Source organism: Puma concolor, chromosome C2, assembly GCF_028749965.1.
Source record: "Puma concolor isolate L17-30 chromosome C2, mPumCon1.1.hap2, whole genome shotgun sequence".
NCBI lineage: Eukaryota > Metazoa > Chordata > Mammalia > Carnivora > Felidae > Puma > Puma concolor.
The window spans coordinates 36,901,017-36,915,359 of record NC_141675.1 but is presented as its reverse complement, the minus strand read 5'-3'; the positions used below and the strand labels follow the sequence as shown (position 1 = coordinate 36,915,359).

Genomic DNA, 14,343 nt, shown 5'->3' with positions numbered 1-14,343 from the left:
GCACCAGGGCTCCGGGAGGAGGAAGAGGAGACAAAACAAGAAGGTTGACGGGGGAAGGCACGACTTGAGCCATTTCCCCCAGGGTTTCAGCCTATGTGTATGTATACATATATATATATATATATATATATATATATATATATTTTTTTTTTTTTTTTTTTTTTTTTTTTTTTTTTTGAGAGGAAATGCATTCTTGTCTGGTCCTGTGAAAAGAGAAAGATCAGATAAAATCGCTTTGGTGCTATATTTGGAGGGTCTCCCAAATGTAGTCCCCACCACCTCCCTCTGGGCTGGGGCCTGCCAAGCCGCAGGTGTCAGGAAACAAGATGGCGCCACACAGTGTACGGTGCTGAGTGAGAGGGGCAGGGGTGGGCCTTCACTTACTCGGAGATGCTGGCTCCTCTGAAACCCAAACGCTGCCAACTCCCTGGGCTCAGGAGTTAAAACCGCTTTCTTGCTCTGGGTTCTTCACTTCTTGTTGAGATCAGCTCCACATATTTTTCTGATGATGTCACCCATTCTGACTTCCTACATTTTGAAAGTTGATCTACAAGCAAAACCTTCCATAAGGCTAAAAAAAAAAAAAAAAAGAAAAAGAAGAAGAAAAGAAAGGTGTGTTGTGAGGAGATGGAGAGGAGGAGGAGAGAGGCAGTTGCCTCCTTATTTTGAGATTTGCTGCAGCTGCGAGTGCCACTCCCCAGCCAGTTTCCTGGCTGCAGAGGGAGGCCAGTGGCCGGGCGTGGGTGACGTCAGGGCCAGGCCTGAGTCATCGCCAGCGGCCTGGCTGCCCTGCCACTCGGAAGGGGACAAAAGGAACCTTTGATGTCCAGAGGCCCTCCTCTCGGCACACTCGCCTGTACAGAGCAGCAAGCCAGGAGAACATTCCTGCTGTCTCTCCACCCCCAGCCGCCCTTCCTACTTCCGGAACAGTCCCAGGCAGATTCAAGAAGGCCTCCCCCAAGGGACGTCACCCTCCTGCATGGCAGAGGCATGGCCACGCTCTGTCAAAGAGAGAAGCAGAAGAGGGCGTTTTTCTGGGGATTTCTTACCTCTCCCTCTGGCATTCCCCCTTTTCCTTGTGGTGCTGCCTTAACCAGGGAGTCGAGACGGTATTAAAAGACATGTGAAGAGATGGAAGGTGCTCTTGTCACATTCCCTAGACAGTATCTGGTGGTCAGTACCTTTATGCCATGGCCCTGGACCTCAGCTCCTTGTCTCTGAGTGCCAGTGTGAGCCTGCACCTCCTGGATTTAAGAGAGCACCATTCTTTAAAAGGGTTTTTATATCCCAGTGCTGGCATGGGACTCAGTAAATATATGGTGAATGAATGAATTTTGATACATTTAGATGATAATTCTTTTTAAAATTTTTGAGAGAGAGAGAGAGCACGTGCACATGTATGAGCAGGGAGGGGACAGGGAGGGGGCAGAGGGAGAGCAGGGGAGAGAATCCCAAGCAGCCTCCATGCTGTCAGCATGGAGCCTGACGCGGGGCTTGATCTCATGAACCATGAGACCGTGACCTGAGCCGAAATCAAGAGTCGGATACTTAACTGAATGAGCCACCCAGGTGCCCCTAGATGATAATTTTAGAATAAAATAGTAGAAAACATATACTGAATACTTGCACTGAATGTTCAAGCCTCTGTGCTAAGTGCTTTACAAAGATGATTTCATTTATTGTTATCATCATGACGAAGCTATAAGGTTAGGTACTATTATTCTTCCCTATTCTATTGATGGGAAAATGATGCTCAGAGAGATTAAGAGACTTCTCTAAAGTCTCACACTAGTTAATGGCAGAGCCTGGATCATCTGATCTCAAATCCTGTGTTCTGAATCACCATGCTGAGTGGCTGAAGTGAATGTGTGAACAATGACCAAGGGCAGCCTGTTCAGGTGAGCAAAGGGTAATGATGGGGCTTGAAATCATTCCACAAGGAAGTAGTGGAATTAGGGATGGTCTGTCTAGGGAAGTAGGCCTCATGTCCTCTCAATGGGTCAACACAAGGTCTGGGATAGCCAGAGTGGTCAGGAAGGCAGGTTCATTCTCAGGTCCCAGTGGGGGTAAGAAGCTGGGATGGGGAGACAAAGTCAGGGAGGTCTGGTGGTGTGTGGTGGATGCAGGGTATGGGAGAACCGTGGACTGGGTATCTCAGAGGGGCTGAGGCCCAGTATTGTCTTTGTTGCCTCCTGGACTCATGGGGATACATGGGGGGTCAGTGCAGCTAAAGGCACTGCTTGTCTGGGACAGGCAAGAAGACTAGAGCGAAGAAAAACAAGATAGCTCTCAAAGACTCCAAGGCCTAGAGAAGGAGTTAGAACAAAGGCGTGTTTCAAGTACAAGGCGGGGCTGGAGGTGACAGGGACAGAGCTGGACCTGACAGGGGCAGTGACTGCCCTTAGCACTGCTCTACCAGGAATCAGCTGCCTTTCTGAGACAGAGTGCGAGTCCTATCAGTGGCTGTGTTCAAGCCAAGGTGAGGTGGGTTGGCCAGAGGAGAACATCTGCTTATGGGGGTATCTGGGCCCAGGATAAAGATGACCTTGGAGGTACCTTCTCCTTCTGGGCATTATGATTGTGGTTTGTACTTTTCCATGGTTCTCCTAGAGTAAATGTCGCATTCCAAGAGGAAGACAAATGCCAGGAATTTCCAGCCCCTTGCAGAAGTAGGGAGGGAGATGTCAGTGGCCTCCTCAATAATGCCACTCCATGGCTTTCCTCCCCACTGTGGTTATGAGACCCCTCTCCCTGGCTCAGGAGATCGATGCCTCTGGTAGCTGGGGACATCGTGTTGCCACCTTGTTCCTGGGAGTTCTGCCAGTTGCCACTCTGAGGAATTACACTTGTGCTGTGGGTTCTGACTCCCCAGGCAGGTGGAATTAGCAAAGGTGAATTTTGGAAGAGAGGAAGCCACATGCTTTTAATTAAGGGAGCAGCAACAACTGATCAGGGTCATTGTCAACGTCCACGCAGAGCCTGACCTTGGGCTGAGGAGAGCACTTTAAGTTCCAGGCATTTTTGGCAGAAGGCTTGGGTTTTTTTTTTTTTCCCCTTGGTTCTCTGTAGAAAATGCCTTTTGGGCATCTCCCCACTCTGCTTCCCCAAAGGCTTGGTGGCCTTGCTTGCTTCACATACACAGGTGTTTATTTCTCTAATAAGACAAAGAGAGGCTTATTATTTTTTCATTCTACCTTGCGGGGCCAGGATAATGTGAAGACAAAAGGAAAAAAAGGGGAAATGATGAGTAAGCTTCAGTGAGATACAAAGCCTGGCACTGTGTGTTCTGGAATTGATCCTAATAGGATAAAATCAGAATTGGGCAAAACATCTACTGGGGGACCCAGAAAAGTAAGTACAGTGACACCCCTAACCTCTACCCCATCTAGAGAATCCTTTGTTACAACAAATGCAGTTATATACTGGTAATAAAAAAATACATCAATAAAACCTTTACAGGTTCAAGAAATTCCTCAAAGACTTTTCTATACTTGCTGCCTCCAATTTTTTCATCTCATGCACTTTTTAAAAACACAATTTATTAAGATATAATTTACATACCATAAGGTTAACCCACTTAAAGTGTACAAGTCAATGGATTTTAGTATATTTACAGAATTGTGTGACCTGTAATCTAATTTTAGAAGCTTTTTTATCACCCCAGAAAGAAACTACATGCCCATTAGTAGTCACTCTCACTCATGCCACCCCTCACCCCCCTGTCCTAGGCAAACATTAACCTTCTCTCTGTCTCTATAGATTTGCATCTTCCGGACATTTCATATAAATGGGATCATATAGTATGTGGTCTTTTGTGTCTGGCTTCTTTCACTTAGCATAATATTTTCACAGTTCATCCATGTTGTAGAATATATCCGTACTTCATTCCCCTTTTTCAGTTTGTTTGTTTGTTTATTTATTTTAACTTTTTTTTTAGTAAGCTCTAGGCCTAGCATGGGGCTGGGAACCATGACCCCAAGATCAAGGGCTGCATGTTCCACCAACCGAGCCAGCCAGGCACCCCTGTACTTCATTCCTTTTTAGGCCCAAATAATATCCCATTGTGTGGATGTGCCACATTTTGTTCATCCATACATCAGATGATGGACATTTGGGTTGTTTCCATTTTTGACTGTTGTGAATAATGTTGCCATGAATATTCCAGTACAAGCTTTTGTGTGGACGTATATTTTCATGTCTCTTGGGTGGATACCAAGGAGTAGAAGTGCTGGGCTGGGTTGTAAGGTGACTCAATGTTTGACATTTTAGTACATGGGCTGCGAAGCAAGCATCCTGTTTAACATCTTGAGGAGCTGCCAGACTGTTTTCCAAAGTGCGCCATTTTACATTCCCACCAGCCATGTGTGAGAGTTCTGATTTCGGCGCATCCTCACAACACAATTCTTGTCTATCTTTTTGATTCTAGCCATCCCAGTGGTTTTGATGTGGTATCTCATTGTGCTTGTGATTTACATCCCCCTAATGACTAATGATGTTGAGCATCTTTTCATGGGCTTACTGGTCATTTGCATGTCTTCTCTGGAGAACTGTTTGTTCAAATCCTTTGTCCATTTTTAAATTGGATTATTTGTCTTTATACATTCTGGATACAAATCCCTTATCAGAAATATGCTTTATAAATATTATTGCCCTGTCTGTGGGTTGTCATTTCACTTTATTTATGATACTCTTCGAAGGAGAAAGGTTTTTAATATTGATGAATTCCCTTTATGAATCTTCTGTTACATCACTTGTACTTTTTGGTGTCAAACCTGAGAAACCATTGTCCAATCCAAGGTCATAAAGATTTATACCCAAGTTTCCTTCTAACATAGTTTTATTTTATTTAAAAAAATTTTTAATGTTTATTTATTTTTGAGAGAGAGAATCAGAGCATGAGTGGGAGAAGGGCAGAGAAAGAGGGAGATGCAGGCTCCAGGCTCCAAGCTATCAGCACAGAGCCTGACATGGGGCTCAAACTCACGAGCCTTGAGATCATGACCTTAGCTGAAGTCGGAGGCCCAACTGACTGAGCCACCCAGGTGCCCCAATATTATTTTATTTTAAAAAATGTTTATTTACTTATTTTGAGGGGAAAAGGGGAGGGGCAGAGAGAGAATCCTAAGCAGGCTCTACGCTCAGCATGGGGCTCAATCTCACAAATGTGAGATCATGACCTGAGCCGAAATCAATAACTGGACGTTTAACTGAGCCACCCAGGCACCCCTAATAGATTAATAGTTATAGTTCTCACATGTAGGTCTATGATCCACTTTCTATAGTATAAGGTAGGGATCCAAAGTCATTCTTTTCCTGTGGATATCCAGAATCATTTGTTGAAAAATTATTTTCACAAGAACTCTAAACATCTAAAACTGTTCTAAAATACAAAGTTTATTTTATTTTACTTTATTTTATTTATTTATAAATTTTATTTATTTACTTATTTTTGAGAGAGAGAGAGAGGGAAAGCGCATAAGTGGGGGAGGGGCAGAGAGAGAGGGAGGCACAGAATCCAAAGCAGGCTCCAGGCTCCGAGATGTCAGCACAGAGCCTGATGCAGGGCTCAAATTGATGAACTGTGAGATCATAACATGAGCCGAAGTTGAACACTTAACTGACTGAGCCACCTAGGTGCCCTCAAAGCTTATTTTAAAAAACAGTCCATTCTTTCCCACATTTAATTGTCTCGGCCCCTTTGTCAAAAATCAACTGACTATAAATATTTGCTAATTCTGGACTCTTAATTCTATTCCATGGATCTGTCTGTTCTTATGCTAGCACCACACTGTTTTGATTATTATAGCTTCATAATAAGTATGAAATCAGAGAGGATGAGTCCAACTTTGTGCTTTTTCAAGACTGTTTTGGGGGCACCTGGGTGGCTCAGTCGGTTAAGCGTCCGACTTCGGCTCAGGTCATGATCTTGATCAGGTCTGTGGGTTTGAGCCCCGCGTCAGGCTCTGTGCTGACACCTCAGAGCCTGGAGCCTGTTTCAGATTCTATGTCTCCCTCTTCCTCTTACCCTCCCCTGTTCATGCTCTCTCTCTCTCTCTCTCTCTCTGTCTCAAAATTAAATAAATGTTAAAAAAAATTAAGAAAAAAAAAGACTGTTTTGGCCAGTCTGGATCCCTTGCATTTCTATTTGATTTCTAGGATTATCTTCTCAATTTCTACAAAAAACTCCAGCTGGGTTTTTTTTTTTTTTAATTGTTTTTTTAAACGTTTATTTATTATTGAGAGACAGAGAGACACAGAGCGTGAGCAGGGGAGGGGTAGAGAGAGAGGGAGACACAAAATTGGAAGCAGGCTCCAGGCTCTGAGCTATCAGCACAGAGCCCAATGCGGGGCTCAAACTCACCAACCATGAGATCATGACCTGAGCCAAAGTCAGTCACTTAACCAACTGAGCCACCTGGGCGCCCCTATTCCAGCTGGGATTTTGACAGAGACTGTGGTCTACCTGTAGATCGGTTTATGGAGTATTCCCATTTTAACAATATTAAGTCTTCTGATCCGTGAAACTGGGAAGCCTTTCCATATATTTAGATCTTTAATTTCTCTCAACAATGTTTTACCATTTTGGCATACAAGTCTTATATTCCTTTCGTTAAATCCTATCCTAATTATTTTATTCTTAATTGATATTATTTATATTGGAAATAATCTTTGTTCATGGACTTGTTAAGAGCTTTGGAAGTTGACAGACCTAAGTTTCAGTACTGGCTCCACTAGTTCTTAGTTATATGACTTTAAGGTTACTTAGCCTGTATCAGCCTCCTTTATTTTTTTAATCTGGAAAAAAAGGAAATAATAATACCACCTGCTGGGTTTGTTATGAAAATTAAATAAGATAATGCTTATGTGACCCTCTTGAGACCATAACCCACATGGGCCAGTCTCAGGGTGATGTTACAATCTAAGAAACCCAGTCCGGTCACCAAAAAATAATTTCAAATTAATTCATATTCAATACTTGCATTTCTCAAGCACCATATAGAGCCCCCTGCAAGCCTTCTTAACATCCTTTTCCCCGTCTTATCCAAACTCCTTATACCCAAAAGCTTTGGCCTTGCCTTCTTTCTCCCAAGCTCCCTAGCAAGTTTTTCTCCCACCCTAACCAATGCTGCTCTAATTCTTCTACTTCTGTCCTGTTCTTCTGATAGGTAAGGGGAAGAAAGGGGACAGGCAAAGCCAGAATTCTTTTTAGCATTCAGGACAAAAAGAAAACCAGGGAACTCTCAAACTCTGTTTGTATCACCATTCACATAAAGTGCTCAGTGCAACATCTGATAAGGGCTCAATAAATGTTGGGTTTTAATTTTTATTATGGTGTTGGTTATATTATACCTATCTATACTTCATGTTAATGGAGCGGGGTTTAGATCATGACCTCTGAGAATCCAGCTGGGAGGCTACTGCTCAGTGGCCCATCCTCATTCATTTAGATGAATTCGGGATTATTGCTTTCATTTCCTCTTCCTGAACCATTCCCCAAAGAATCAGCTCCTAGAAAATTGTAAAAGAATTCATCCTCGAGGCTCCCTGAGTAATGTTTGGTGGTCGTATCTCCTGTTTCTTCCCCAGCCTAGGACCAGGACTCCATGCTCCACAAAAACTTCTAGGACAGTGTTTTTATTTTTTTTCAACGTTTATTTATTTTTGGGATAGAGAGAGACAGAGCATGAACGGGGGAGGGGCAGAGAGAGAGGGAGACACAGAATCGGAAACAGGCTCCAGGCTCTGAGCCATCAGCCCAGAGCCTGACGCGGGGCTCGAACTCACGGACCGCGAGATCGTGACCTGGCTGAAGTCGGACGCTTAACCGACTGCGCCACCCAGGCGCCCCAGGACAGTGTTTTTAAAACTGCAGGTCAGTACCCACTATTTATTGGGTCAGAACCAGAGTGAGCTTCAAGTGACAAAATAAAACAGAAGAATTCAAGTACATTACAAGACTTTTGTTTTGGTTTTATAATATGGGTGCGAGCTGGGTCTCTCTGTGAAACATATTTGTCACTGTGGTTCAGGATTTTTAAAGTCTGAGAAACAAGTGTTGGGGTAGATCTTTCACTTTCATTAAGGTGTTCAAGCAACTTCTAAGAGCATAAAGGGGTCTGTCCATTTGGATGGGGATCAAAACCTTAAGTCCCAGGGATGAAGTTCCATCAGCAGTGAAGGATTTGGGGGCGTTAAGGCCTTTTTCTATAATTTATAAGAGTTGGTGGAGGATTATTGCTGTTGCCTTTGCGGACCTCCTCCACCCATCCCCCATGCACCCCTCCCCCCCCCATGCTCACTCTTAGTCACCATCTCCTTTTGCCCGCATAATACCTGAAAATCCACACCCTGAACTTGTAAGGGGCTTTCTATTCCTCAATGCTCTTTCACATACACCACCTCATTTGATTTTCACAAGTATTCCATGGAATTGACAGGTCAGATCCAAACCCTTGCTTGACCATATAATTCCATGTGTGACCTTAATCTCTCGGCTTATCTCCTTAGCTGCTATATCTAACCAGAAAGGTTAAGAGACTTGGCCAATGTCTCACAGCCTGGAAGTGGCAGGACCAGGAAGAGAACCCAGTCTTTGACCTCCTATCCTGGTTGTCCCATGGGCTCTCTTCATGGAGACACAAAACTTCTTTTTAGTAATATTATTCATCTGACTGCTTTATGAAGAATGTTTAAAGAAGCAAAGAACACTTCACTCTCTTCCACCATATCTAAAAACACCGACTTTTATGGCACAAACCACAAGGCAAACAGCTCTACATGCCTTGTGGGTAAAGGTTATAGCTCTCAACATCAAAGACTATTTATTAAAGGCTGGGCCCTCCAAATCAGAGACAACAAAGTCCACAAGTAGAGGAAAACAAGGTTCCCCAAGGTCTCTTCTGTCCTTTGTGTTGCAGAGTGTCCCCTCTAGTGGCTCTGGAGGAAAACAGCTTCTGGAAAACATTCATAGATTCCATATTGGTGAAATCAGACAGTGTTAGATCTTTAAGGGAACTTGGTTCAAGGTGTCCCATCAGTAATGAGAAATTGAAAACTAGAGCAGTGGTTCTCACCCTGGGCTGATTCTGCCCCCAGGGAATGTCTGGCAACTTGTGTAGACATTTCTGGCTGTCATTTGACTGGGGATGGGTGGTGCTACTATCATGGGTAGGTAGAATCCAGGGATACTGCTAAACATCCTATACTACACGGGACAACCCCTCACAACTGAGGAAGTGGCCTCGATGCCCCCAAGTCCTTCACTACTGATGGAATTTCATCCCTGGGACTTAAGGTTTCTATCCTCATCCAAATAGAAAGACCACCTGCAGGTGTGTTACTATTATGCTCTTACGAGTTATTTCAACATCTTAATTATCTGGTCCCAAATGTCAATAGTGCTGAGGTGGATTAATGATATGTGATCTACCCAAGGATCTGAAGCTTCCCCTCCCCAAAGCTTTACTGAGATGTCACTGACATATAACTAAAGACTCACAGCTTTATTCACAGCTTTTGATGGCTTGGGCTATGTGCTCTCTTTCTTTTGATTTCTTTTGGAATGGTTTTCTTAGAATTGTGAAAAATTCAAAAGTAATATATGCTCATAATATGGTTATACTTGAGATATTCATCCACTTCTCCATGTGCACACCAAGACAAGCAACCAATCCACACACAGGGGTTTCTTTTGACTTTGCCTGTTATATAAACGTTGAATTAACACACATTACTTTACAACTTACTTTTTTTATCTAATAAATTGTGAATATCCCTTCAGGTCCAAAATAAGAATCTCCTATATGTTTATAGAAGTTCAGAATGATCAGTACTGTGGACCCCAAGGAGCTAATATAGCCTATGAGGGACATTAAATAACCCTGAATCATGCAGTGTGTGTCTTTAGTATCTCTGACACTTGACATTTCACTTTTTTTGTAGATCGCTGGGCTCAGGATTAGAATCTTTGATAGGCCATGCTATCTAACTAGTAATGAGTAACATCCTTTTGTTGTCTTTGATTTAATATAACAGATTTTTCAAGGCATAGTAAGTAATCCTGGTTTTCTGTTGACTGTGGTACTATAAAACTTCCTTTTATAACAAATATACGTGTACTGATTGATTTTATGTCAACTTGACTGGATCATGGGGTGCCTGGTTATTTGGCTAAACATTATTTCTGGGTGTGTCGGTGAGAATGTTTCTGGGTGGGATTAGCATTTGAATCTATAGATTGAGTGAAGCAGATGGCCCTCTGCCACGTGGGTGAGCATCATACAATCTGTTGAGGGCTTAGAACAAAACGGCGGAGGCAGAGAGAATTTGGTCTCACTCCGCCTGATGACCTGGGTCACTGGTATTCTCCTGCCCTGAGACTGAGACTTACACCATGGTCTCTCCTGCTTCTCAGAACTATACCACAGGCTTTCCTGGGTCTACAGCTTGCAGATGATAGAGCATGTGACTGCGTAGCCTCCATAATCATGTAAGCCAATTCCTCATAATAAATATTCTGTGTATATGTATCCTATTATGTATATATGCACATATGTGTATACTATTAATGCATATATAATGTAAATATGAATCCTATTAATTCTGTTTCTCTGTAGAATCCTGGAACCAAGTCAAATAAAAATATTTTAATGATGTAAGACTGATTTAAGTTTGGGGAAGAGTGCTCAAACTCATTTGTGGTATGGCCAACCATGTTGCTCAATCGTTCCCTTCTGATGGACAAAGGGTTTTTTCCCCAGGTATTTGTTTCTTTTGTCAAAAGAGATATTGCAATAAATATCCTTATCCTTTCATAATTTTAGTTCTATGAAATAAATTGTCCAAAGTGAAATTATTGTTTCGGTTTTTTGTGTATTTAAAGTAGTAATAGATATTTTCAGATAATTTTCAAAAAAGCTGAAGCAAGTCATACTTCAACCGTTAATATCTGAGACTAAACATTCTCCCACATCTTTGCCATCACTGAATAGTAATCACTTTTTTTTTTTTTTTACATTTTACCATTCTGATGGGTAAAAATTGGTATTTCACTTTTGCCTTTTATTTTTTGGAAGAGCAGTAGAGTATATTATATGTCATGTCATTTATTTTTTTGTGTAAGTCTTATTTAAATTCGAGTTAGTTAACATACAGTGTAGTATTAGATTCAGGTGTACAATTTAGTGATTCAACACTTACATACATCACCCGGTGCTCATCACATCACTTTTACTTTAATTTGCATTTCCCTGACTCTAAGAATAGGGGCTAAGAGCATAAATGAGTGAATTTTATGGTGTGTGAATTATATCCCAATAAAACCATCATTGAAAAGCTAATTATAAGTTGTAACGTATTTTATTTTACTATGTTTTTTAAGTTTATTTGTTTATTTTGAGAGAGAGAGAGAGAGAGACCAAGTGGGAGAGAGACAGAGACGGAAAGAGAGAGAGAGAGTCCCAAGCAGGCTCTACATCACCAGCGGAGCGTCCAACATAGGGCTCCAACTCACAAACCATGAGATCATGACCTGAGCCAAAATCAAGAATTGGACACTTAACCGTCTGAGCCACCCAGGTGTCCCAATATTAATATATTTTAAATAATCAGCAAAATAATTTAAAAAATTTTTTTTTTCAACGTTTATTTATTTTTGGGACAGAGAGAGACAGAGCATGAACGGGGGAGGGGCAGAGAGAGAGGGAGACACAGAATCGGAAACAGGCTCCAGGCTCTGAGCCATCAGCCCAGAGCCTGACGCGGGGCTCGAACTCACGGACCGTGAGATCGTGACCTGGCTGAAGTCGGAGGCTTAACCAACTGCGCCACCCAGGCGCCCCGCAAAATAATTTTTAAAATGCACAGTAATCCATGCACTGAACATCTTCATAACCTTTGTTTCTACCCATCTTACAAAGACTAAGGCAACCTCCCTGAATGTCTCTACAAAAGAATTTCTAGGGGTTACTGCTGAAGTTAATCCTAGACCATGGCTCCTCCAGGTGAAAATAAAACTCATTTCTAGAAAGAAAAAACCAAGTTCTCCACTGGGGAGGGAGGAAAGACCTCAGAAATAAATCAACCAATCACATTAAGTAGAAAAAGGACGTGAGAAAGATGGATAAATTATAAACCAAACTATGGCCTTGACCAAAACATGTTAACATCTCTGAGCCCAGCTGCTGCTTCTGTTAATGGGAATAAAAACCCTGCATGCAGATTTCACACCAGGTTTCCACATGGCTGTTGTGAAGTTCAGAGGACTGTCTGCCAATAACGGTAACCTCCTGCCCCAGTTTGCTAAGCTTCCCAGGATGTGGGACTTCCAGTTTTAAAACTAAAGTAGTCCCTAAAAACCTAGATGAGTTGGGTATTTTACTACCAATTGAGGTTTAAAAAAAAAATTTTTTTTTTAATGTTTATTTGTTTTTGAGAGAGAGAGGCACAGAGCACAAGCAGGGGAGGGGCAGAGAGAGAGGGAGACAACACAATCCAAAGCAGGCTCCAGGCTCTGACCTGTCAGCACACAGCCAACGTGGGGCTTGAACCTGTGATCCGTGAGATCATACTCTGAGCCAAAGTCAGACGCTTAACTGACTAAGCCACCCAGGCACCTCTCTACCAATTGAGTTTTTAAGGTCCAAAGTAGAATTTGGAGCACAGAAAGAAATATATATGTTAACATGTGTCTGAATCAATATTCAATTAAGTTTAAGTTAAAAAAATGTAAGCTTAGGGGCGCCTGGATAGTTCAGTCACTTAAGTGTCCAATTCTTGATTTTAGTTCAGGTAATGATCTCATGGTTGTGGTATTAAGCCCTGTGTCCAGCTCTGTGCTAGGTGTGGGGCCTGCTTAAGAGTCTCTCTCCCTTTGCCCTTCCCCTGCTTGCGCCCCCTCACACACATCCTCTCTCTCACTCTTTCAAGAAAAAAAACCCCATAAACTTAAAATCACCTGTAAACATAGTTGTTTTATTCATAAACATAGATGTTCAAAAGTATAAAAATAAGAATAATTATTTTCTCTTATCTTTGAACTCATGTTCCATTCACTTATCAATTTAAAAGATTATATTCCCCTAACAAGTAACTATTTATATAAATTGACCTAACTAAATATTCATAAACATTTAAAACAACATTTACAAATTTCATGTCAAATCCTCTCAGGAATTTCAGTTACCAAAAGAGAAAAAACAGTTACAAATTTAATGAACAAAATCTTGCTAAATCCAAACAATCAACAAAACTAAAAGGCAAAGTGTTAGTAACAAAATATATAAAGAACAACTCAACACCCCAGAAACACTCAAATTAATTTTTAAAAAATTTTTAAAGATTTTATTTTTAAGTAACCTCTACACCCAATGTGGGGCTCAAATTCAAAACCCCAAGACCAAGAGCTGCATGCTCTACCAACTGAGCCAGACAGGCATCCCAACAAATAATGCAGTCTAAAAACGGGCAGAAGACACGAACAGACATTTTTCCAAAGAAGACATCCAGATGGTCTACAGATACATAAAAAGATATTCATCATCACTTACCATCAGGGAAATGCAAATCAAAACTGCAATGAGATATCACCTCTTACCTGTCAGAATGGCTAAAAGCAACAACACAAGAAACAACAGGCGTTGGCAAGGATGTGGAGAAAAAGGAATCCTTGTGCACTGTTGTGGGGAATGCAAACTGGCAGAGCCACTCTGGACAACAGTATGGAGGTTCCTTAAAAAGTCAAAGATAGAACTACCCTATCTATCATCCAGCAATTGCCCTTCTGGGTATTTACCGAAAGAATACAAAAACACTAGTTCAAAGGGATACACGCACCCCCGTGTTTATAGCAGCATTATTTACAATAGCCAAGGTATGGAAGCAGCCCAAGTGTCCATCGACTGAGGAATGGATAAAGAAGATGTGGAATATATATACAATGGAATATTATTCATCCACAAAAAAGAATGAAATCTTGCCATTTGCAATGACATGGATGCAGCTAGAGAGTATAATGCCAAGCGAACTAAGTCAGGGAAAGACAAATACCATATGATTCCACTTATATGTGGAATTTAAGAGACAAAACAAATGAACAAAGGGGAAAAAAGAGAAAGGGACAAGTCAAGAAACTTAACTCTTAATCAAGACTCTTAACTATAAAGGACAAACTGATGGTTACCAGAGGGGAGGTGGGTGTGGGGATGGGTGAAAAAGGTGATGAGGACTAAGGGGTGCACTTGTCATGGGTGATAAGAACCAAGTGATGTATGAAGTGTTGAATGACTACATTGTATACCTGAAACTAATATAACATTGTATGTTAACTAACTAGAATTAAAATAA

General features: G+C 41.7%; 1 protein-coding gene across 7 annotated transcripts in view; it reads right to left on the bottom strand.

Annotated features, from left to right (window-relative positions):
• The window catches only part of ZBTB38 (zinc finger and BTB domain containing 38), a 172,678-nt gene that overhangs the window by 112,641 nt on the left and 45,694 nt on the right, over nucleotides 1-14,343 (bottom strand). For 6 of the 7 annotated variants that reach the window (XR_015240013.1, XR_015240011.1, XM_086674420.1 and 3 more), the window contains exon 3: nucleotides 385-571. The gene's annotated coding sequence lies outside the window, so the exon portion shown is untranslated. Of the gene's footprint in view, nucleotides 1-384; nucleotides 846-14,343 lie in introns of those variants that run through there. The other variant, XM_086674416.1, reaches the window with a different exon arrangement.